This window comes from Colias croceus, chromosome W (genome assembly GCF_905220415.1).
Source record: "Colias croceus chromosome W, ilColCroc2.1".
Taxonomy (NCBI): domain Eukaryota; kingdom Metazoa; phylum Arthropoda; class Insecta; order Lepidoptera; family Pieridae; genus Colias; species Colias croceus.
The window spans coordinates 991718-1017213 of NC_059567.1; the positions used below are offsets into that span (position 1 = coordinate 991718).

The following is a 25496-nucleotide window of genomic DNA, read 5'->3' on the forward strand; positions in this document are numbered from 1 at the left end:
GTAATTTGAACACAGTGTAATATGAAAAACAGGGCATTGATTATTAATATTAAATTAAATTATTTAATAAACCTAAACCTTCATAATTAAGATAAAGTTTAAAACAATATTCAAATGTAGGGTTTTCTGACACCCCGGTTGTTAAAATATATATTTTCATTTTTTTTTTGTTAATTTTAATAATATTCGAAATAAACAGAATTTACATAATTTATTGATAACAACTAGATTAATTTATTTCTTCTCCGCTAATTTCTTCAATCTTCCTCGAAGATGAAATAAAGCGGGAGATCGTCACATTTTTCGAAATTCGTTTAAAATCACGTGATTTCCAAAAATGCAATATTCTCTTACTTTACATATTTACATATTACAGTAAACAATCTTAAAATTAACATTTTCTTTACCAAAATATATTAAACCTAGCTTTCCGCCCGCGGCATCGCCCGCGAAGTCAAAGAAAAACCCGCATAGTTCCCGTTCCGGTGGGATTTCCGGGATAAAACCTATCCTATGTCTTTTCTCGGGTATCAGAATATCTCTATACCAAATTTCATGCAAATTATTTCAGTAGTTAAGGCGTGATTGAGTAACAGACAGACAGAGTTACTTTCGCATTTATAATAATTATTAATAATATACCTAGTATGGATTATTAAAAAACTGAATCTATTATAATACTGTGAAGAAAACATAGTTTGCATAGACTACTTAATATTTAGAATTCACTTTAACCAATTGACAAGAAAATTAAACGAAATCAAGTGATAGTTGATACTTATAAACTCATTGCAACTAATTTGGCTTAATTAAACTTCTTTAACTAAGACAAATTAGTTCCTTTTTAGTTAATAAGTAAAGTTATAATACAATAAAATAATAACACAGATTAGATAAACCGTCGTCAATCTTCAATTCCAGTTGTTAGTAAAAAGCATGAGCTATAAGCATTTTTTAGAATTTCGATGTAACGACGAACTACTTAAAAATGCAATATTCTCATACATTTTATATAATATGTCCAATATTCCTGTTATGTGTAAAAAAGGAACCTTCGCAAATGCAAACTAAAAAAACATTTTATAAACATGACCTAAGAACATGACAATCTTTTTGACGTTTTTATTTCAAGAAATATAACAATAGTTAAGTGATTTTACAACACTGTTATAATTTATTAATTACAATATCGTTCTCTCATATCAATAAAAGCAAAATGAATGGATACAATAAACATATAATTAAAACTAAATAATGATAACAATATTATAATTTGGTGAATCAATTTTTAACTAGTTTTCATCTTCATACATGCTTTCAAATAACTTTATGTAATACTTTATTTACAAACAAAATAACAGAACAAAAATGACAGTATCAATTCCTCATTAATACATTTTGAGTGGACAATACACGCAGCAATATTACAATGTTATATTAATTATTGACGAACTCATTTTAAATTATTTATATATTTATAATAATATTTTGAAACAGAGACTTTGAAATCTTATAAGTTCAAAATCAAATTTCTAATTCAAATATACTAATAAATTCGGCGTGTGCAGACTGACTGTTGATGAAATCTTGAAGTTCTTGAACTCCACGTCTTAAACACCTGAAAAAAGAAAGACAATAATTATGTTTCTAAAAACCTATCACATTACCCGTATAGTAGGTACTGTAGATTGTTCAATGGCCCACTAAAATAAGGTTAGGATTAAAATGAATGGGTGAATAAAACGAAGGTAAATAATAACTGCATCAACTATTACTAACCGTTATAATGCTTCACCCAATATATTATGTAGAATCAATATTATCTTGTAGCTACCACTGACAGTCCGTAAGAAGTTTTGATTGTCCAGATCACATCACGACAACCCCTTAAAACCTCGGGATCACTGAACTAAAAAATGTAATATAGATTAATCAATAAATTGAATTTATAAATAAGGAAAATTATTTAAGGACTCAATCCATACCTGATTCGAGACACAGCGTATCGATGTTTTAAATTTAGAAAATAACGGCGGAACCCTATTTTAAGCCATGTTCATTTGTAAAGTCTGATGCATAGATGTTTTAGAAAATGATACCTATCGGGAAGCTAATTATTTAAGCCTTTATATGCTACTTGTTTTGATATGTTTCTTCTCACGTAGTTGCTATTAGATGTTATTGATTGTTGTAATTTTTATAGTACCTAGTTGATCCGAAACTAAATCACCGGAGCGATAATAGAGTGAGATCAAATTATTATAAAATTGATCTCATTCTATTTTCACCCCGGTGAAGGTCGATTTGGGTTCGGATCTTAGACTATAAGCGAACAATAGATTATTTGTTGCAACATGCTATGTAAACCTTCAATCAATCTCCTCCCAAGCTTCTCAGTGTATCAGTTGTTGTCACCAAACCAGGATCTACCTATAATTAAAAATTAAACAATTATAAACATGTAAATAAATATTATCCATTCAATCTATACTAATATTAGAAAGCTGAAGAGTTTGTTTGTTTGTTTTAACGCGCTAATATTAGGAGCTACTGGTCCAATTTTAAAAATTCTTTCGGTGTAAGATAGCCCATTTATCGAGGAAAGCTATAATAGGCTATCATCTCGCTAAGACAAACAGGAGTGGAGCAATGCGAGTAAAACCGCGGAGCACAGCTAGTAATAAATATAGCACCAATTAAATGAGCAAGTAATTAAATGCCATGTATCATGTTACCGTATTTCCCTTTCCTGCCTTTGTAGCGTGACGTCATTGTTAAGGCGATCAAGGCTGTATCCATCCAAGATACAAATTTTCCGTTTATATACATACCGATAGCTGCAAAGTATTTTAAGCTCTTTTCCTTGAAAACACGGGATAAAAAACCTGTAATTAGCCATTTGTTATTATTTGTTTTGAGTCTGTTTTGTCTTTCGAATAAATGAATTTAATTACCCTAAAATGTTTATAAACATTAAATATAAAAAATATTTTTTATATAAATATAAAAATTCGGCTTAAAACATATTATATTGTTAGACAAAAACTAAGACAGCGCCAATAGAAGGGATGACAGGTGGTGGCGGATTTGCAAATAAAAGCGCTGGCGCGCTCATTCGCGGCACCATTCGTCGCGAGTCAATTGACAGACTACAACTCTGCCCGTTTGTGGAGTCAACTGCCATATTATTGTCCTTTGCATTATATAAGTTTTTTTTTATTACAATTAAGTAAATTAGTGAAAGTGAGTTTTAAAAATCAGTGTGAAATTATTTCATTATTTTGTAAATTTTGTAAATGTTAAATTAAATTAACGAGTTTTGATTATATTTGTTACCTACGTTGTGTTTTTTTTTCATTCCCACTTCTGTTCCTAAATATATAACATATTTTATTACACAAGTAAATTTTTTTCCTAACTCTTTAAGGTTATACATATTATATTATAAATATGCTCTAATTTAAGTCCTAAAAATCTTCTACTTGTATTCAAATATAATATAACAACAAATTCAATATTATTAATAATTACTATGAATAATACAATACCAATTTATCTGTTAACGTTTTTCTTTCTTGATAGTAGTGGTACTGTTTATGAATCCACATCTGACTACATATTCTTCAGAACTTGTTTCAAAATACTCAGGTCTGCAGAATATATAGCTAGATGTAGGTATCACATCGATATATCTTCAGCCTTCCAAAGAAGGCAATCAATTCGTGTTATTTATTAAGTTGAGAAAATATAGAATCAGTAGAGGAAACATTGACAATTATTCATAACTAGCTGTGCCCGCGACGTCGTCCGCGTGGAATAGCGACTGCATAGTAGTTACTACTTTACATACAATTATGTAGTAAACACGTACTACCATAAACAATTCATAGAATTGTTAATAGAATTTATTACTAATCTAAGCTAAAAAACTTACGTACTTTCCGGAAATCTGGGGCATTTTTCGGGGATATCCGGAAAATGCCTGTAAAATATCTGGGAAATCCCCCGGAAAATGTGTGAAAATGTCCGGGAAATACCCAGAAAATATCCGGAAAATATCCGGAAAATGCGTGAAAATGTTCGGGAAAAGCGTGGAAAATGCCTGAAAAATCTTCGGAAAATGCCAGGGAAATGTCTGGAAAATATCCGGAAAAAGCGTGGAAAATGCCTGGAAAATCCCCGGAAAATGCCTGAGAGATGCCCAGAAAATGCCCGGAAAATATTCAAAAAATGCGTGAAAATGTCCGGAAAAGGCGTGGAAAATGCCTGGAAAATTCCCGGAAAATGTCAGGGAAATGTCTGGAAAATGACTGGGAAATGCCTGAGAAATATATGGAAAATATCCGGAAAATGCGTAAAAATGTCCGGGAAAAGCGTGGAAAGTGCCTGGAAAATCTCCGGCAAATGTCTGGGAAATGTCTGGAAAATATCCGGAAAAAGCGTGGAAAATGCCTGGAAAATGCCTGGAAAATCTTCGGAAAATGCGTGAAAATATCCGGAAAATGCCCGGAAAATATCCGGAAAATGCGTGAAAATGTCCGGAAAAATCGTGGAAAATGCCACTTCAAATTTGCGAAGTAATTAAAGCAGACAACCAAAAAAAGAAAAAGAAAGCTAAAATCTTTCATATTAAATGTATATGGGATATTCATATTTGATATGTACTTAATGTAAGGGTTTAAAGATATTTTTTTTGATATTTCTCGATTTATTTAAAAAAAAATGATTACGGCCATTATTAGGTTAAGTACTTTCGATATCAGTTTAAAGTTTTTTGTTATCTGTAATACTTACAAAAAAAAAAATCGCCTGTGCACACTGAACGATTACACCTTGTACATGAATGCCTTAGCAAATGTTCGCCGTGATTATTTAAATGATCATAATTTTTTTATTAATGAACCAATTGACATGAATTAAACACTAAATGACAAAAAAAATTAACTACAGTTTTGGGTTCGGGATCAATTTAATAATTACACCTGCTAATATTTTTTTACATATTTTCATTGTATAAAATCGTAACATAACTTCCTTTATGTATTGTTCTATTAACACATGGATAATAATATCTTCCCAAGGTACTAAATTTTAATAAAAAAGTTGTTTTTGTTATTTATATCTAAAAAAGAGTAGTTATATTAGACAGAAATAAACATAAAATTTTTATAAGTTTTATGGAAGCTGAATGTAATGCAAATGGGCAAATATAAAAGTAAAATTAGGTATTTAAAATAAATAAATGAAACAACTACCAATTACAGAAAAACTTCTTTTTCGGTTGAAAATTGCTGGATCATGAGTATAATTCTTTATCTCTTACCTTGGGCAGTCTGGAAGAGATCGCTAGTAAGCGATAAGACCGCCTTATGTACATACCGTGTTAATCCATTTGGTATGATTGTAAATATTTTACGTATATTAAATTGATAAATAATATGTACTCTGATCCCAGTACTATCTGTACCGCGAAAGCCATAACGATAATAAAACAACAGTAAAGAAGGAATAAAAATCATACTTGTACAGTAGTTGTGAGTGCAATATTTACGTTTCAAAATAACATTTTTTTTGGTACTAAAACGTAGGTAGATTCTCACGCACGCACGCTGATACGTGGTTGGCTGCCCCTTTTCTCATTCCCGAAAAATATCCTCTAAAATTACCCAAGATTCTTCCAATGATTGTACCATACGTTGGAAATTAACTTTAGTCAACAATTGACCACGCGCCAGGATACTTATTTCTACTACATCCTCACGCAAATCGTTAATTTTTTATGAACATTGAATCTGTAAATAAAAAAAATGAAAAGATTACTTTACCTTATTTTATTAAAAAGCTACTAACAAATAAAATTCTATCAAGAACTTAAGTGACCTTCTTTGGGCGTATAATATAGTCTTGTAAAAGTTATACATAAAAATAAAATTTCATCATTTTCTTATTTTGTCGTAACTTCAATTCTAATTAAAAACATGAGTCTAACTATATAATTAATTATGTATAAAGAATAAATATAAAAGCCACAACTTACCTTTTGTGGGAACGCAAGAAGGATTTTTTAAAATGTCACAATTAACTGTTAATGGTGTCTTGTTTGACATCAAATAATAAACATCTACCCTCACTTGTAAAATTTTATTTAGTATATTCACATAAAATATAAGCACCTGAAGAGGACTCTGGGAAGACATGGGTTAAAAAGTTAAATAAATAAGTACAATTAAAAACCCCACCAACATCATATTATTTAATTCTCAATTATAAATTTGCAAGAAGCGTTAAATATGTAAATTGATTTGATTTTAATGAAGTCTCATAGATGGCGCTGTTTCATATTTGTCTTTATACTACTAAGATTCATTAAACTGTTTCTCTGCCAAAATTACGTAAATGACGTAGTTTTTATAGTGTAAAGCTAGATAATAGCGTGGCTTACCCAAAAACAACATTTAAACATGAGTCTTTAGATTGTACGCTGTGTAATACACGGAATACGTTAGAAAAATAAAGGTTCACAGCTCCTCCCCCGGAGGTGATAGCATGATAATGTGTATATAAAAGCCTCACCCGACCTGTTAGTAATATTCATGCAAAATTTGAAGTCAATCTATGCGGTACTTTTCGAGATTAGCTCGGACAAACATACAGACAAACAGACAAACAGACAAACCGACAAACAGACAAACAGACAAAAATTCTAAAAACTATGTTTTTGGCTTCTATATCGATTATAGATCATGGATTATGTATTCTTTTAAAAAAATATTCAATGTACAGTTTTGACTTTCCTACGATTTTATTATATGTATAATAGATAATAGATAATAAAATATGAATAGATAAATTGATTCCTCTTTACTGCTTAATATTTTATAATAACTACCACTTGATTTAAGTATTTTCTTAAAAATTCGTAACTACACGACTTAAAGATAAAGATGCAAAATATATTTAATTAAATATGTAGAAAACTGTTCCTAACTTTAAAGGCGTTTCTTTGTCACTGAAAAATTTTATAGAAGTCAGTAACAACAAACGCTTTTAATTAGAAATTAATAGCAAGTTAACACTTTGATTAAAAGTTAACCAGGCGACGGTGAATTTTAATATTAACATTTTTATAAGGATATAAAATCTTATTTCTTTTCCGTTGTGTCTTTAAAAGATGCAAAATAAAAAACAAGTTAGCAATATTTATTTATGTATTATACAATATTTATGTATTATACAATATTTATGTATTATATTTTGACTTATAAGCAATTTTGAAACTATTCAGCAAAAATTAAATGTTACCATCTATTATTATATATTCGTTTACAAATTGGAAGCATCTTTACAAAGATACAAGTCACAAATATTGCATTACTTGCAAAAAATAATGATGTATTTATCCGACTCAAGGATTTTTATAAGCATTTGCCTTTGACAATTTTTTAATTTCCGAATGAAAAAAGGCATTAATATCGTCATTATCTCTCATAACTGTACAACATGTTAATTTATTTCTTCTTAACATATTCAATAGTTCTCGAGCTCTATATTTTGCCTTAACATTTAGGTATATGTTTGCTACACTTTTAATAAACTGCAAATTAATATCCTCCGAATTCCTTCCTCATATTTGTGTTATAATCCCGTATCAAACTCAAACATTTATCATTCAACTTGCTTCTTTTGGGAACTTTGAGTCGTTATAAGTAATAATACATGAATGGTATTTTTATACTCAATTGGGCTGCTTAGTCAAAATCGATAGCAGAAATGAGGCCTTTTCCATTGTGATTTAAGTTTAAAAATATATGGTGTGTCGGTTTGTTATCTTTTCTGTAGGTTGTAAGCTGTTCCAAATTATATTTCTACAATAGTAACCTACGTATGTTGTGGAGAGCGAAGAATTTTCTCGTAAATTGAATACCTAAAAAGGAAATAATTATCAACAAACATCAATCTGATAAAAATGGAAACATAATAGAGACTTACCTTCCAAGACATAATAATAATTGTTACGTTTGTACACTGATTAGCTTGAAAAATATTGAAAATCACTACATAGTATAAAACAAAGTCGCGCTTTCTCTGTCTCTATGTCCAAAGAGGCATAGGGACAGAGTATGCTTAAATCATTAAAACTACGCAACGGATTTTGATGCAGTTTTTTTAATAGATAGAGTAATTCAAGAGGAAGCTTTTAGTATATAATTTATTAGGTTTTAGACAAAGCAGGCGAAGCCACGGGCTCTAAGCTAGTTAAATTATAAGAAAAGCACAAATGTTTAGTACCCACACTTCGTTACGTTCATAAAATAGACTACCGAACATAATATTACAATTAACTGGAATTGCACGAGTTTCAACGCTACCAAAACCATATAATAAGTATAATTTATTTCAAATAATTTGAATATGATACCAATAGATATGAAAACAAAATAAATTGACCGGGGAATCGCTTTACATGCTCGACGCTCGTATCAAATCCATTTCACATCATTGAGTTAATATTACTACGTATGGAAGAGACACCACGAACAAAATCTGTGCGCCATTTTTTTGCTCTAAGTTTTAAAAATTATTATCTAGTTAGTACCTAAGTACTTACCGATGAAAGTTATTCCTTTGCACTTTTCTGTATTATTTGTATTATTTGTGCAATATCGTAACACACACGAAGGCATATTTCACTTTAAAACAAATAAAAAATGAGCGTGCAGTTACGCCATATGGCGTATGTTGAGCGGAACATAAGTGATGTAGGCGGTGTCGTCTCCATAAGTATATCTCAATGTTTCACACATAAATTTTGTAGCGATCATATTACCGCATACCTACTTTGAATCATTTGAAGCTTTGTTGCTAACATGGTTTAATAATTATTGTATACAACATTGTAATATGTAACTATAATTTGATAACAATCGAATCTAGAACAGAAACTAGATGTTTAATTGTAATAATACAAAGGAATGTGTATGTAGGAATATATTTGATTTTATTAAATAACTAGCGGTCCGCCCCGGCTTCACCCGTGGTACATATTTACGTTTTCTCTACATAAGAACCATCCTCGTACTTCAAGGAATATAATAAAAAAAGAATTATCGAAATCGGTTCAGCCGTTCACACGCAATGCCGTGACAACGCGAATAGGGTTTCATTTTTATAAATATAGATAATAACAAAGTAATAAAACAGATCTCGAAGCAACCGGGTCCTTGTTGTTCTTTACATATTCACACACAGTTCAGTAAATACAAGTCTACATTAAAACTTTTCCCACCATTCCAAAATTTCAACAAACATATCACTCAACAGTCAACATTCTAGAATATTCGAATTTGGTGCCCACGTGATACCATAATTAAATGCTGCACACCATATCCTGTAACCCGCTCGTAATTACCATGTTGTGGATAAGCCACCCCAATACAATTACTGATACTCCACATCCTCATGTGGCCCGTGCGTTCACTGCATAATGAAGTTCTGTTAACATTCCGTATCCGAATGTAGTATGAAATATGAAGTCTCCTTGCTTTTTCCTGCTTGTTAGCTTTCCACGTTACACATAAAATAAAAAGCAACTACTGAACAGTTATTGTAACCAACAAACATCCACATTTTATATTTAAACTAGTTTAACGACCGCGGCTTCGCCTGCTTTGTCTAAAACATAATAAATGATATACTAAAACCTTCCTCTTGAATCACTCTATCTATTAAAAAAACCGCATCAAAATCAGTTGCGTAGTTTTAAAGATACAAAGGGACATAGGGACAGAAAAAGCGACTTTGTTTTAAACTATGTAGTGATAGTGATAGAATCAATAGCAGCAACACACTTGAGCACTCTTTGTAACCAATTCTCACGATTCAATTCAAGAAAAATTCTAAAGCAAATACTCTCTATTATGCGATGCTAATATTTCAGTTTGCAAACATATAAAATGTACAGAATTGAATAATGTCTCTCGGAATACTAACTTCGTGAAAGTTGCGTCATTCACAGGAAGGTTGCAATGCGAGGAATGTCAACACTGAATGGCTCGGCAAATATTCAAGCTAATGCAGGATAAGGACATCCGATTTTGTCGTTTTGTCGGATTATGTTTCTTTACATTGTGGGTGTTTTCTTGCTTTGTAGGACTCTACCAAGTTGAATACTATAGAATTTATGTTCTCTCTGTGAAATATTCCTGTTCTTTAAATGATTTTCGTCTCTGAGAAAAAAGCATAAATTGCTGGTTTAAATTAAATAAGTTTATTTTCCTTCTATGCAAATACAATGCAAAGAAAACAAAATGTAGGTATTTCAGTATGTCTCTCTTATTCATAGAGCTATTTTTATTCTTTTTTTCTGTATCTAATCTGTATGTAAGTTTTTATTCATATTTTGAAATCATATCTTCGTTTATAATATTATAATACTGTGCTCCGGTGCTTATATTTTCCATGAATGCTTGTTTTACTTTTCTATCTTCCTTTAATTTTTCCATATTTGATAACAAAATTTAACACCTTCTAAATATTATAAATCTTAAGAAAGGTGATCTTCGTAAAGCCTGTAATAAAAGAGTGCTTAGGTAAATATAAATATTGAAAGTCATATACCTACTTTATCTATATCTACATAATATAATAAATCTGTAGAAGGGTCAATTCTGTAAATTGAAAATATTGAAAAAATAAATAGCAGGGGGTGTTACTGGATCGATACCATACCCAAATATGTGATTAAAAAAATGTTTGTCTGTCTGTCTGTCTGTCTGTATATGAAGGCATCACGTGAAAACTAACGGTTCGATTTCGATGAAACTTGGTATAATTATACCTTATTTTCCTGCATAAAATAAGATACTTTTTATCCCGGAAAAATACGTAGAAAAAAATATTAATTTTTCCGCCTGGATGGAGTCGCGGGCGGCAGCTAGCTAATTAATAAAGAGCTGTTTAAAATATATTCGAGACGCTAGCTATCTATGCCGATAAGCAACTTCTATCATAATCTGTATTTTCATAATATCATTTTAATTCTTACCTTTAATTCATATTCCGCAATCTTCACATGCATTCAAAATATTAGCACACATAAACCGGTACATTTAAATTTATTTTAGATCTAACCAGACATTACAAAACAGACATAACGAACTTTAAACTTAATAGATACGCAAACGTAATTAACAGAATTCAGAAATAACCTTAACATATTATAACAACAGATATATCTTCTTACATACAAATTCCATATTTATCGACACAAACTAAATCAAATAACTCACTTAGTACAAATTACGCATAAACTCGATAATTCCCACGTCGTGAACATTGAGAAAAAAGCCATTCTTGCTACTATCATTTTTCTCTGGAAGAAAATTGATAGTAGCGAAGAAATGGCTGTCGTTCTCAGTTAAATTCTTCATGATATATGCGAAATACTTCTTGGTACTTTCGCAACGAACTGAGATCCTCCGTCTTTATTGGAGAAGTCAATAAAAGGTCATATTTCTTGCATTTTCTTCAATGTTTTTTATAGGACAAAATGTTTTTTTCTTCTTTGTTTATTTAGTTGTCAATCTCGGCTATAATGTAACAGATTCTATGTACCATCAGTTGAAGGGAAGAAGCAGTCAAACCACTCTTCTAATTTATCTTCTTCACAATGGGCAGGGTTGGTCCAAAAAAACGATCTATGTGGTGCTTACCAAATTTACGTGCAGTCAAGGTAGTAAGGAAGAGATTCGAAAATTCCGCCCAGTGAAATCAATTCATTTTTGGTACAGATAGGCAAATATTTATTTTCGCTTGCCTCATATAAATATTGATCATATAAATATTTGACCTGTCCGTAAGAAAAACGAATCGTGTAGGTACGAATGATGCCCTGTGATTTATGAAGAAATAATATAAGTTTTTTTTTTACACCAAACATTGAATTTTCCATATACTTTGTGTTCAAAGCAAATGTTCGAAGTGACGTCCTCGTTTCGGAATACTATTTTATTCCACATCGAGCTACAGTTTCGAAATGAATTATTATTAAAAGTTGGTTATGAAACAAAACCGTGTTGTGCAATATCTTTTACTGTAAGTAACTATTTTTTGTATTATTTTTTATATGACACTTTATAGTACGGGAGCTAGCTCCCGTATGGAATTTCACTTATTTCGATGATATTTTAATTATTTTGAAATAAAAATTGCGTCTGGCACCTATTTAACAACGAAAAAAACGTCTTGCAATAAAAAATGTATGTCTAATGGATCTATCTAAAGGCAAAAGATTAAAAATTACGCGTTAAAAATGACTTTAAATTAAGGATATTTTCCTGTGCAGATAAGATGCGCACTATTAAACGCAACCACTGCGGCCAGCCAGACAGCCCGGACTGTAACCGAAATAGCAAGAGGATCAGCATATCAAAGAACCAACCATACTAAAATGCTCACTTGTCAACGTTGCTACCTCCTATACGATTAGACAGTATTTTATTATATTTACTTTGATTTTAATTTTAATTTGATGTGGGAGCTCCATCCACGCTCACCACGGTGGACCCCAACCAATATAAACGAGTCCCCCCAGCAAATAATTTCACCTAAAATAGTGAAAATGTAGAGAATTTCCTAAATAAAAATTTGTAAGTTTATGTATAATTCAAACATTATATATTTGCATGCAAACTGTAAACTACACAAAGTTGTACATTTGTTATATTTAAGTCAGGTAAATAGCATTCAAATTAAAATTTCTAATGTACCTACCTACTATAAAATATGAGCATTTATCTAAAAAATGGAATTAGCTCGCTTCAATCACTTAAAAATTTTATTTATTTGCAGACCTTTACTGAAAAAATTCGATTACAGATAAAAATTGGATAAACTTATAACGGATGAAAATAAAATATACCATTTAAGATGCTAATTTATTTCTAAGAAGATCAAAAACACACACATTAAAACACTAGTTACTATATCGCTAATTTATTAAATTACAATATTGAAATGCGATATTATGACAAGACTATTACAAAAATGTTTCGTATGTGAATGGCTTAATACTAGACATGTCTATAAACAAACAAATATTACCAAAATTTATTTGAACAACACCAAAATCCCTAAATAATGTAGTATATTGTAAAATAGATGTCGTTTTACATATTACATACATTACATGTTGTAATGTTGTATGTTTTATACTCTGTAAAGTTGGAAATTATTATATTGAATTTTTTCTTAGTGTTGTAAAACTATCGATAAATACGATAATTTTTGATCTTTTAGTGTTGTGCAAATAATTAACCGACCGTATTAGTAACATTAAGTATTATGATTCCCATGAAAAATCTATAATTGGAGGTATGTATTGTTGTTTTCATTAATCTTATATCATCTATTATAAAAAGAAACCTACACACTGTTCTATTTTTGTTTTTTTTTTATGTCATATTTTTAATCTGCGAAACTACATAGCTACAATTTTTTTTGTATTTTTATAATTATCAACTATGATACTTTTACTAATGATAACTTACGTATACAATTACACAATATTTGAATACTTATAAGAACTTCTTAAAACTATCCAAACGTTAGATGGACTTCGTGATTAGAGCATAGAGATAATACATATTATCTCTATGGATTAGAGTATGTATATTATCGTATGGTAACATCGTTGAAAACAGAGCTTTGCAAATTCAATATTTTGATAAACATCAAATACAAACAATTTGATGATTTTTTATCTCAATTGGAGTTAATCATTATTTATTAACGTGTGATTAAAAAAAATAATTTGCTGTCAATTCTTCCAATACACTTGTAGGTACAATAACAAGATTTTTAAAAGTATAAACAATAAGAAGTAATATTTATAAAGTATGTATTGAAAATATGTCGTTTATATATTCATATTTAAAATGTAATTAGATGTTATCTATATGTTTCTACATATTATATTCAGAAATGGATGCTAATGAAATATATAAGTATGCGAAACCGTTTGCGTAGTACATAATATTATATAGTACATAATATTATATTACGAGAAGTTATTATTATTCCTACAAAGATACATACAGCATGACTCCTAGGTTGTGAAACTCAAAAATTATACGTAACTAATTACCTACAGATAAAGAGTTCGTCGACACCTCGATATCTAATACTATTTACTACATACTTATATTCAATGTGAAACCATCTTAGCAATTTCTTAGTACACATTAACTTTTAATTATATGACTAATAATAAGTACCTAATATGGCTAATATGCCTTAAACTATTCAAGCGAAAAAGCATTATTACACCTTAGTTATTTTCTAAAAAATTGAAGTAGAATAATTACTGATAGTGATTCATATTTCTATACTCATATGAACTGTATTCTAACACTAGTATGCACTGACATCTATAATTGACTACGGGAATTAAACATCCATGTACCATTCCCATACTGTATGGTGATGGATGTCTCAGAAGTTATGTCAGCAGCTGCATTCTTACAATTTTGTTACAGTACAGGAAAGGCACTAGGATGTAAGCACTATGACTAACTATAGTATATGAAAAATGTGAATGAGTCTTTATACTTTGTAGTGTATTTTGAACGTTATGGAAATTGATGATCAGAAAACAATAACTTCTTTTTTTTAATTTCATCGTATTTGAATCTAGTATGTATGCGTGTAAAACAAAATTAATTATAGACAAGTCTATATAACTGCGTTAAAAACAACCGACTTCAAACTTGCCCTTGCAACATTTACAAATACAGACAAAAATGCTCATAAAATAAAAACTACTGGGCCTATCCGAATAAAATTTGTATGGGACCAATTCGACACCATCCCGCATCGAACAAAAAAAGAATCACGTAAATCGGTTCAGAAACCTCGGAGTAATCGGTGTACATACATAAAAAAAAATTACATACATACCGGCCGAATTGATAACCTCCTCCTTTTTTTGAAGTCGATTAAAAAAATACCATGTAAAGCACAAGGTGCTTAAATGGTTTTTTCTTCATAAATAATTTAACATTATAATGTTGCATCATCATTTTAAATGGAAAAGTATGAGTTTAATATTATTAAGATTTACGAGTAGAATTTGTTACAATACGAATTATTGTAATCAGAATTAGTCATCGAATAAGCTCTTGTTTTCTGCGCATAGATAATAAAAAGATGTCATTATGATTTTATAGTTATATAGAAATTAATCGCAATTATAATTTAAAATAATTGAAAGTAATTTGCAGTATGAACCGGTTTTGTTTCAAATATTTTCAGTTAAATACACACCATTTTAACTACAAATGCTAAATAATGAAATCATACACAAAATGTAGATAGGCCTTAGAATAAGCATACTTTTTGTTTCCTTTTAGTCTACTACTAGTAGACTTTTTTTAATTATAATACGCAAAACTACATGGAAATTAACGCTATATCCACTTTATTCCTCTCATCAATGCTTGCCACAAAGGCCTATTCAGATTAGAGCGGTACCCGCTACCGCCGTGGGTAGCGGTATCCCGATGGCACGCAATTAAATCTCTTACGCAGTCTATTATAGAGACTCTAATCGCGCACCTATCCGAGTATACTTATCGGTACGCGATTAGACCGCTATATTAGATAAGTACCTACTGCTCTAATCTGAATAGGCCTTAAAGAAGAGTTTATTTAGTGATAACAATCTACATCATATCACAATACACTTTCATCGATTATTTACCTATAATTAGGTTTTTTTTTTACTACGCTACGTCAATATGTTAACCTACGTAGATGAAATATTTTCAAATATATTAACATTATAGCATTATTAAGACAAGAATTTTTTTGTATTATTTTATAATTTTTATATATTTTTTTTTTTTTCATTTATATATTTTTCATCATAACATTATTAAGACAAGCGATTCTTTTTTTTATTATTTATCAATTTTTGGATTTTTTTTTATATTTTTTTGTTTTTACTGTTTTTTTGGGTGAGATAATTTCGTACTACTAGCTTTTATACCTATCTTGGCTTCGCTCGCATGCTTAGCGTACAATAAAACCATTTGGTGAAAAGCGCTGCGATACATCAGTCATATATCATAGCTTCATTAAAAATGTTTGCCCCGACGCCCCCAACGCATTTTTATTTTTTACAAACTTCAGCCAGCTCCGCTACCGCTCACATGTCATTAACGATTCAACTCGCATATTCAAGTCGCTTGATTCATGTCATTGCGATTCAATTTAAAACATTTATAGCTATGCTTTGTAGTTCTTTGGAGATAAGAGATGTTTGTGGCATTTCATAGCGCAGTGTTTTTAATTCAATCGCAAAAAATGTCGTATGTTCTATAAGTTTCGAACGTGTCAAATATCAATTAAATACTTCGCATTTGCAACATCTAGTAGTCTAGAATCTAGATAGATAGATATTAATATATGCAAATAAACGAGTTTTAATCAAAATTAGAAAGATATATATGTATATTATATAGATCAAAATATACGAAAATAAATAGATAAATATAATACAAATTCGTCTTGTTGTTGTTGTCTCGCTCGCACGATAGAAATCGATGATAATTTATGTCATTAATACAATATTATGTAGTTGGCCTACATTAGGTGTCAGATCCCGTAGTTTTATTAAGTTTTAAGAGCCCCGGCCCCGCTCCTAACGGTGAACTCCGACCCATCTAGCCATGACGTCACTAACGAAATCTGAGTTTGTAGAGAGACATAATGTATTTCTGTCTCTGCATTTTATAATCAGCTATAGAGACATCATAGTATGCCTTGCTTTACTTAGAAACATACGGGTTTAAGACGTCATTTAGAAAGGACTCCGTATTTTTTCTAATTAAAACAACGTGAGTCCTCCCGAAACCTTCAGCTATATACTATTTTTTTGTGTTTTTGTTTTTTTCCTTTTTATTTTATTTTTTGTTTACTTTTATGGACTACTTATTTTATCTACTAGGAATATAACAATACACAAACTTATTTAGAAGAAGTTTTGTTATCCTAAATTAATGTTATATATTATATTAAGTTTATATCTATTTTAATGTTATATCATGTTAAGATAAAATGTCCTTAAACGCCAATCCTATAGAAGACCCCTAAGATTAGTTCCGAACAATTTATTACCATCATTTTTTTTTGTATTTTTATAATTAAGTCTTCTAATAGATATTTTTATGATCCTTACGATACAATTAATCAATCTAACGCGTTTTCACTTTATTCACACACATGTACCAATTTTATCCTAACTATTTATTATTCTATTTGTTTTTTTTTTTTGATTTTACTTTTGCCTTTTTATTTTTTTTCATATTATATTTTATATAAACACAAATGAGTACATACTTAAATTTATTTATTAAGTACTATTAGATAACTTTTTTTCCTTTTTGTTATTTTTATTTATTTTTTTTGAATTTTTTTGTTTTATTATAATAATTAAATGAAAGAAGAAATGTATTCTTTCCTGGGTTATTTAAGACTATTTATAATTTCTACGAGTATTTATTTTTAATTAATAATAATAATTAGTTAGATGTGATAGTAAGATTAATTTTATATTATCAGGCACATTATGCAATACGTAACTAAATTATCTTAAATTTATATTACGCTACGAATACAATAAATCTTTTTTGTTTGGTTTTTCATGTTTATTTAATTTTTTTGTGATTTTTTACTACACCTCACCGTTTTGTCTAAAATAACATGTGATTTAAAAAAGCACAACAGTGGAGCGTATTTTTAATAATTTATTTAATGTTTATTTAATACTTAAGCCTATATTATATCTTATAATATAATCTACCTTCTACCTTAATAATATGCCTGATAACTTTTGCTCCCTCTTCACGAATATTTATAACCTTCTTGAAGAAAATAAATTCATGAAAAGGTTTGGAGAGCTCCACCGCCGCTCTCCAACGTGAACTTCGACCATTAAAATAAGTCCCCCGGAATTATCTTTTTATAAACTAATTCCATATGCAATTAATTAAGCATACTACGCATTTTTTAATTAAAGTTAAGTAGACAAATTTTTTTTTTGCAATTCCGTTTACACCTTTAAGAGATATAGAGCAAACGTGTTATACTTTTGTTTCAATAATCAAGTTTTTGCGAACCAATAATTCAGTTTTCTGGCGAAGATTAACACGCTTTTTTTAACTTCACAAATAAGTTTATAATATGTAACCATCTCTTTACTACGCGATTTTGATAAACTTATTAATGATCTGTGATAATAATAATTTCATGAGTTTAAGTGTGTTCTTTAACTTTATAAATTATTTTTGTTATTCTCCTTCACCGGGAATCGAACCAAGACCTCTCGATAGCCAACCACTATTTAAGGAGGTAAGCACGGTAACAATAGCACAAAAATAATAAAAGACAAAAATGCCATAGCAAAATCCGTTCCTTAGTTTGGCCACGACGTGCTGATAAATTCACTATTTTACAGTTTTTGATTGTTCATGCGATGTATGCCATTTTAATCGACAAATGGGTGAAATAAAACATATCCAAAAGTTTTAATCAAAATAAATATACAAGCTGAATTATTTAGTTTACTTTATCGTGGAGCCCCAACCCCGCTCCATCGGTATGAACTCCAACCATAACCTGTACATGAGTCCTCCTAGACGTGTTTTCGCCACGCTTTATATACAATTACTACTCACTATTCGCATGCAATATCTATAATTACAAATATAATGTGGTTCACAGATTATATTTACAAACAGCATTAGTATGCAGTAAATCTTAAAGTATTTTTTCATTAGGAGAATCAATTCGCATTGTTTTGCGCGATGCATTCGCGATTTCGCCAGCATTAACATTGCATTTTTGCAGTTATAGGAGAATGGGTCTCCAGCCACCTCACTCATCATAGTGCTTACTGTGCCATGCTGATCTTCCGTGAGGATGAGATGATTTCCTTCTGATGATGATGATGATGATAATTTGATTCTAATTTTGTTGTAAGAAAAATCGCGTTCAGAACCGCTGATGTCTTGGATGTCAATTAAAAGGGACATATGAGCCAATTGTTCTACTAACTTTTGAGAAACGACTTCGAGATTTGCAATATACTAATACATACTTATTCTACTGGCTAAAGAATTCTACTCTACGAAAGAAGTTACTGCTCAGGTCAATAGTAGCTTTCTTCTGTAGGTGTTGTGACCACTAAATGAACCTAAGCAATAATTTCTTTATCAATAATTTCATGAACTTCGCTTTTGATCGGGCTTTGGGTATTTAGGGTTGGAAATTCACGTGTTTTTTTACTTTGTTGTTAATGTTGCCAGGCTGTTGAAGAAATTTGGCGTTTATAGACTTCGTGGGCTCGCAGTATTTCTATCACTTGTATAGTTTGATATTCTTTGGTTAGAAGTATCATGAGATTTATAATTTGTCTAATTTGAGAAATATCAAAAGACCAGGGGCCTTAGACAAACGTACGTAACGCCATGGAATAGAAACTGCTAACGCTAATTATTTACATAAGCTCATGACATTTTGGTAATGGTTCGATCACACTACCAACGACGCAGACGACCACGACCAAAGTTCCAATCTTGCCGAAATTTGTTCAAAATCAATATTAAAATCTCCCGTCATTCTGGTACTCAGGAATAAAAAAATTCGAGGTCAATTAATAAAAAGAAATAGGGTTTTTTGCGATTTTCGCCGAGACGGTAAGTTTATCATACAATCACCTGAACCAAAATTATATATAATCTAATTATCTATAAAAAAGGTTAAATACATTTTTTTCTAGGAGCCACCGTTTCTATGAAAAACCTGTTTGTTTATCCATTGATCTCAAAATTTTTTTTTCCAAACACCAATACGATAGGAAATTCTTAAATTTCATTTTTAATTGTGTTTTGCACAATTTTATTTAATTGCGACTGGATGAAAATTTTGTTCGTGGTCGTCGTTGTCGTTGGTAGGGTGACCGAATCCTTATGCAAAACATCATACGCTTATGTCAATTTCTTGATATTCTATTCCTTGGCGTTTTGACGTTTGGCTAGTTCATGAAATTAGTTTGGCAGCTCCGCCCCGCTAGCCAACGTGGACTTCAACCATATCTACAAGTCCCCCGGATCACGCTTATATTGTTATAAATAAAAAAGTATATAAGATAAATCATTGGCACAGATGCATGAATGGAAAGAAAACAAAAATATCCTTGTTATCGCGACGATGACGATGCTGTTGGCGCAGTGGTAAAGTAACTGCCTACTGAGCCGACGGTCCCGGGTTCGATCCCCGGTCAGGGCAAATATTTGTGTGATGAACTCAATTATTTGTTCTTGGGTCTGGGTGTTATTATCTATATATGTATTTATTAAATATTATATTTATCGTCGCCTAGTACCCACAACACAAGCCTTAATTGAGCTTACTGTGGGACTAGGTCGATTTGTGTAATAATGTCCTATAATATTTATTTATTTATTTATTTACTAGCTGTTGCCCGCGACTTCGTCCGCGATTACGTCGTTTTTCGTCATTCGTCGTTTAAAAAAAAATACGTGACACTTTATTTTTGAATGTTCTTAATTATTGTCTCTTATAAAATTTAACTACATTAAAATTGAACACTGATAAGAAAATCTTAAAATCTAAAGACAACATGAATGAATGTGATTTAAATTCTACATTACTTAGTATTTCAAATAATAATCTAAATTAAATGTAGACTAACAGTTTGAGCGCACCATTATAGAATATGTACCTAAGTATTAAATTACGTCAGTATACATAGTAACTTTACTAAAAACACGATGACTTTCTTTCGCGCTCGGTACCACAAACTAAGCATGTTTGTGGTACGTGGCCCGCGTCACTTGACCCCCCGCGAGTTCCCCTCCGTTGCTATGCGAAAATACATTCGTTGCTCTACTGTAGGAAAAATTGTAATACTGTGGCCTTGGCGTTATAACACGTCCAGGGAGTTCCTGAGTGCCGATATCACCATCTTGAGGAAAAGCTTCTAATGTCGATTTAAAACTGCATACATACGAATTAACCTGTTCTAAAATAATTGTGAAATGAGTTCAGTTTTAAATTTGAGAAATATTGATTTCTTGTATTCCACTATTCGTTGTAGTCGAATACAAAATATATTTAAACAAACTTAGGTTGGCCTTCAGGCAAAAGGGATCCTATCAAATGGTAAACTTGACCTTGTATCTTAAAAGTAAGTATGAAAGGACCTTCTGATAATTATTGAGCACCAAAGGATCATTTGAAACGCACTACTATAAGAGCGAATATTGTCTAATAACAGTTTAGATTGCACAGTATGTTCCTCTAAAAGTAGTGATTTCAAAGGTTCCGGTGTATCTTCAAACGAAAGCCGTCTCCTTACTCCACTTTAAAGCATGTAAAGCATGCAAAGAACATACTACGTTAATATCGCCTATACAGAAGATGATCTGTAATAAATTGTGAGGTTATAAGCAAACCCACTTTTATATTTGTCGGACCACACCACCGAATTCGTAGATTGTTTACCTCTAAGTCATCAAGACTATGACGAAATCGTCTGCAGTAAGACGGGCCTCTCGCTATTCGTCCGTTTTCAGAGACTGAATAATTTCAGTTCTTAATCTTTCATTAAACAAATATTAATCGTTCTTGTCTCAAATAATTGTAATATTCGCGTCCCTACTCTAGTCATTGCTTATGCTCATGTTCATCTTCAAGAGATCGAATAATATTATGATACACCCTATCATTTGTCAAACGGTCTTCATATTGAGTAAAGTTTCAGATTCTCGAGATAAAATATGACTGTCGTGGTCAGTAGTGAGACGTAATTCCCTCTCGGTGAGGGTTTCGGTCTAACGGGATAATAGGGGAAACCGGGTTTGTTTGTCTCACGGGTAGGTTGTCACAGCGGTCTTAACACAAAACTGAACTATCGAATAAGTCTGTTGAAAAGCGTGGCAAAAGCGATACAGTGACAACGCTGTCCCCACTTCGCGTCAGACCGCCCCGATCTGCCGTGAGGGCCTTTTTTTTTAGTGGGGAAATCTTGCATAGATACCCACGGCCTCCGGGGAAGAGGCCGTGGGCTATGTCGGATTCCTACCGACCAAAACCCCACTGTGTTCCGTCGAGCCGCATCAACGACAGGGCCACCGGGTATGTGTAGAATTCATCCGTGACTGCCGTGAGGGCCTCACAAGTGTTTATAGTTTTCGCACAGATTTTTAATGATATGAGGACCGAATATGGTCCTCATAACATCACCATCAGAAAAAAGGAAATATTTTTAATTGTGAAAAAATATTAATATGATTAACACTATTTTAACATAAAATATTATAAGTCTGTGAGTGTGTAAAAAAAAAGACGGGTTGCACTCCGGGAGTGCCGGCAGATAGCCGGCAGAAGTGAAAACTTGATTATTAACGTTCAGCATGTTTGATATTTTGGAATGGTAGGTATCTGTCTTACGCATGGAATATAAGGGCTAAAAAAACTAACATCCGTCTTACGCTTTTTCGATGGTCACGTGTCCTGACGCGAGTTTAAGATTTTATACCCAACGCCGCTAAAAAAGTTTTCACTTCAATAAATCCAGCTAATAACACATCAAACTTATGTTTATAATTAAGTATACGACATGAAAATATATTAATTACCAAGCAATAATAATACAGATAAATACTGAACATAAGTATAATAGTTAGTATTAAGTAGTATTAGTAAAAATATACTTTGACTGTTAGTCAAAGTTTATTTTTACTAACAACATGTAAATGAAGAAGAAATAATAATTACCAACGAACTAACCTTTTCTATAATACTTAACACGGCACATTTTTCAAATTATCTTGCTCAACTCTGCTCAAAAATTTGAGGGTTTTGTTGGAACTTTAATGTGTCAAAACTATGATATATCTAAACTACGATACTACTTGAAATAACTTGCATGCGGAAATGCTCATTACAATTGTGAATCTAAAGAATAACTAACAACATACTATTCAATTTTATTGAGCTGATGAATATCTTTTGCCTGGAAGAGATCACCGTCTCCTAATAAATATACTGTGTTTTCTTATAAAATCTTTACATAATTTATTTTATTTAGTAGTTTAGTTTTTGTTATTTTTATGTAAAAATGAGCTTGAGCAATGAGCTTATACATATTTGGCAAAAGTATACATAATTTTTTTATAATTTCAGGACCGCAACTTAAATGGGGCGCTCGGAAAATATGCCTATGGGTTATTAATAGAGAAATGATACACAACAAAGTTATGTTGGATCCATTTTATTTATAAATAATGAAAATGATATATTTATAAAATATAAAACATATTAGTTATGTAAAATGATTAAAAATAAATAAATGAAGCAACTACGATTCAAAGAAAACATCTTTTTCAGTGTGAAAATGCTCTTAGCAATCCTGGATGATGAACTGTATATCATGTACTCTGATCCCAGTACGGTCGGTACCTCGATAGCCATAACGATAAATATTATAATCAGATAACCGCAAAGTCAAAATAAAAACATTACTTGTACAGTTGTGAGTGCAAAATTTACGTTTCATTTGGCAATAACATTTTTTCGGTACTAAAACGTAGTAGTTTGATATGTGGCTGGCTGCCCCTCCTCTCCTTCCTGAAAAATATCCTCCAAAATTTCCCGAGATACTCCCAATGATTGAACCATTATGATTAACACTATTATTGATATTGATCAATGATTGAACCATTGGACGTTGGACATTAAATTCAGTCAAAAATTAACGAAGCGGATGATTACTAATTTCCACTTAATCCTCGCTGCCACTATCTTTATCATCAAATCATCAATTTTCAAGTGGTGTTGTAAAATTGTCAGCAGAAATCGTCTTCCAAAGGCGATATAATTTTATGAGCATTGAATCTGTAAATAAAAAAATCAAAAGTTAACTGTAAATCTATAAAAAAAGCTACTTACAAAAAGTTTTTATCAAAAACTACTGTTCCCAATGCACCTCAAAATCTTGTAAAAGTCATATATAAAAGAATTCATCAATTCATCATTTTATTATTTCATTCAAAAAGTGTAATAATATAATACCAACAAAACACATGAATTGCTATCATTATAAAAAAATAAATACCTGTATGTAACAACTTACCTTTACCTTACCTTGTGGGAACGCATGACGGTGAAAATTCACAAAACACTAAGATTGCATTTGATATTTTTGGTTTTATGGCATTCAATAGTCAAAAGTCGATTTCTCTGTCCCTATGTCCCTTTGTATGCTTAAATCTTTAAAACTACGCAACGGATTTTGATGCGGTTTTTTAAATAGATAGACTAATTCAAGAGCAAGGTTTTAGTATATAATTTATTAGGTTTTAGACAAAGCGGGCGAAGCCGCGGGTGGTAAGCTAGTAAATTTATAAAACACGAAGATTTTTAAAATTGTAACTAATGAACACAATCAATATTAGATTAATTACTGTAGATAATGGTGTCTAGTTTTACTTAAAATAATAAACATCTACCCTCACTTAAAATGTAGTATATTTATTATTTACACGAAATATACCTGATAGGGAAGGGAAGATATGGGTTAAAGAGTTAAATAAATAACATGATTATATTTAAATTATTAATTTTCAACAGTGTATTCAGTAGTGTTAACATGTAAATTGATTTGATTTTTACGAAATCTCATAGATGGCGCTGTTACAAAATTAACATTATACAACTTACATTCTTTAAACTATGTTTCTCTTCCCAAGTTACTTAAATGGCATAATTTTTATAGTTTCAATCTAGATATTGTCAAACAACATTTATATATGCGTCATTTAATTATTAATTTCCAATAGTTAATGTGTGTTTGATTTTTATAACACTGGCTATAGATGGCGCTGTTTCAAATTTGTCTTTATACTGCTAAGATTCATTTAACTGTTTCTCTGCCAAAATTACATAAATGACGTAGTTTTTATAGTGTAAAGGTAGATAATAGCATGGCTTACTCAAAAACAACATTTAAACATGAGTTTTTAGATTGTACGCTGTCGTAGTACACGGAATATGTAAGAAAAATAAAGGTTCACAGCTCCTCCCCCGTAGGTGATAGCTTGATAATATGTAGCCTATAGCCTCACCCGACCTGTTAGTAATATTCATGCAAAATTTGAAGTCAATCTATGCAGTACTTTTCGAGATTAGCCCAGACAAACATACAGACAAACAGACAAAAATTCTAAAAACTATGTTTTTGGCTTCTATATCGATTATAGATCACGGCCCAAGTATTCTTTTAAAAAAATATTCAATGTACAGTTTTGACTTTCCTACGATTTTATTATATGTATAGATTTATTTATCTACAAAATTCTTTACTGAGAGAAAACTACATAATAATAAAATAACGAACCAAGCGCGTAGGCAAA

General features: G+C 30.9%; 1 protein-coding gene and 1 long non-coding RNA gene across 4 annotated transcripts in view; both read right to left on the reverse strand.

Moving 5' to 3' along the window:
- LOC123704897 overlaps window positions 1-25496 on the reverse strand; it is a 490404-nt gene that overhangs the window by 358047 nt on the left and 106861 nt on the right. The window lies entirely within an intron of this gene.
- LOC123704907 lies at window positions 1282-2963 on the reverse strand. 2 transcript variants are annotated; one of them, XR_006753224.1, is made up of 4 exons: window positions 2736-2963; window positions 1986-2168; window positions 1780-1909; window positions 1282-1618 (listed from the first exon to the last, which is right to left on the reverse strand). It is a non-coding gene; the product is annotated as an uncharacterized LOC123704907 (long non-coding RNA). The 2 variants fall into 2 exon arrangements; XR_006753223.1 differs by lacking the exon at window positions 2736-2963 and having other exon boundaries at window positions 1986-2509.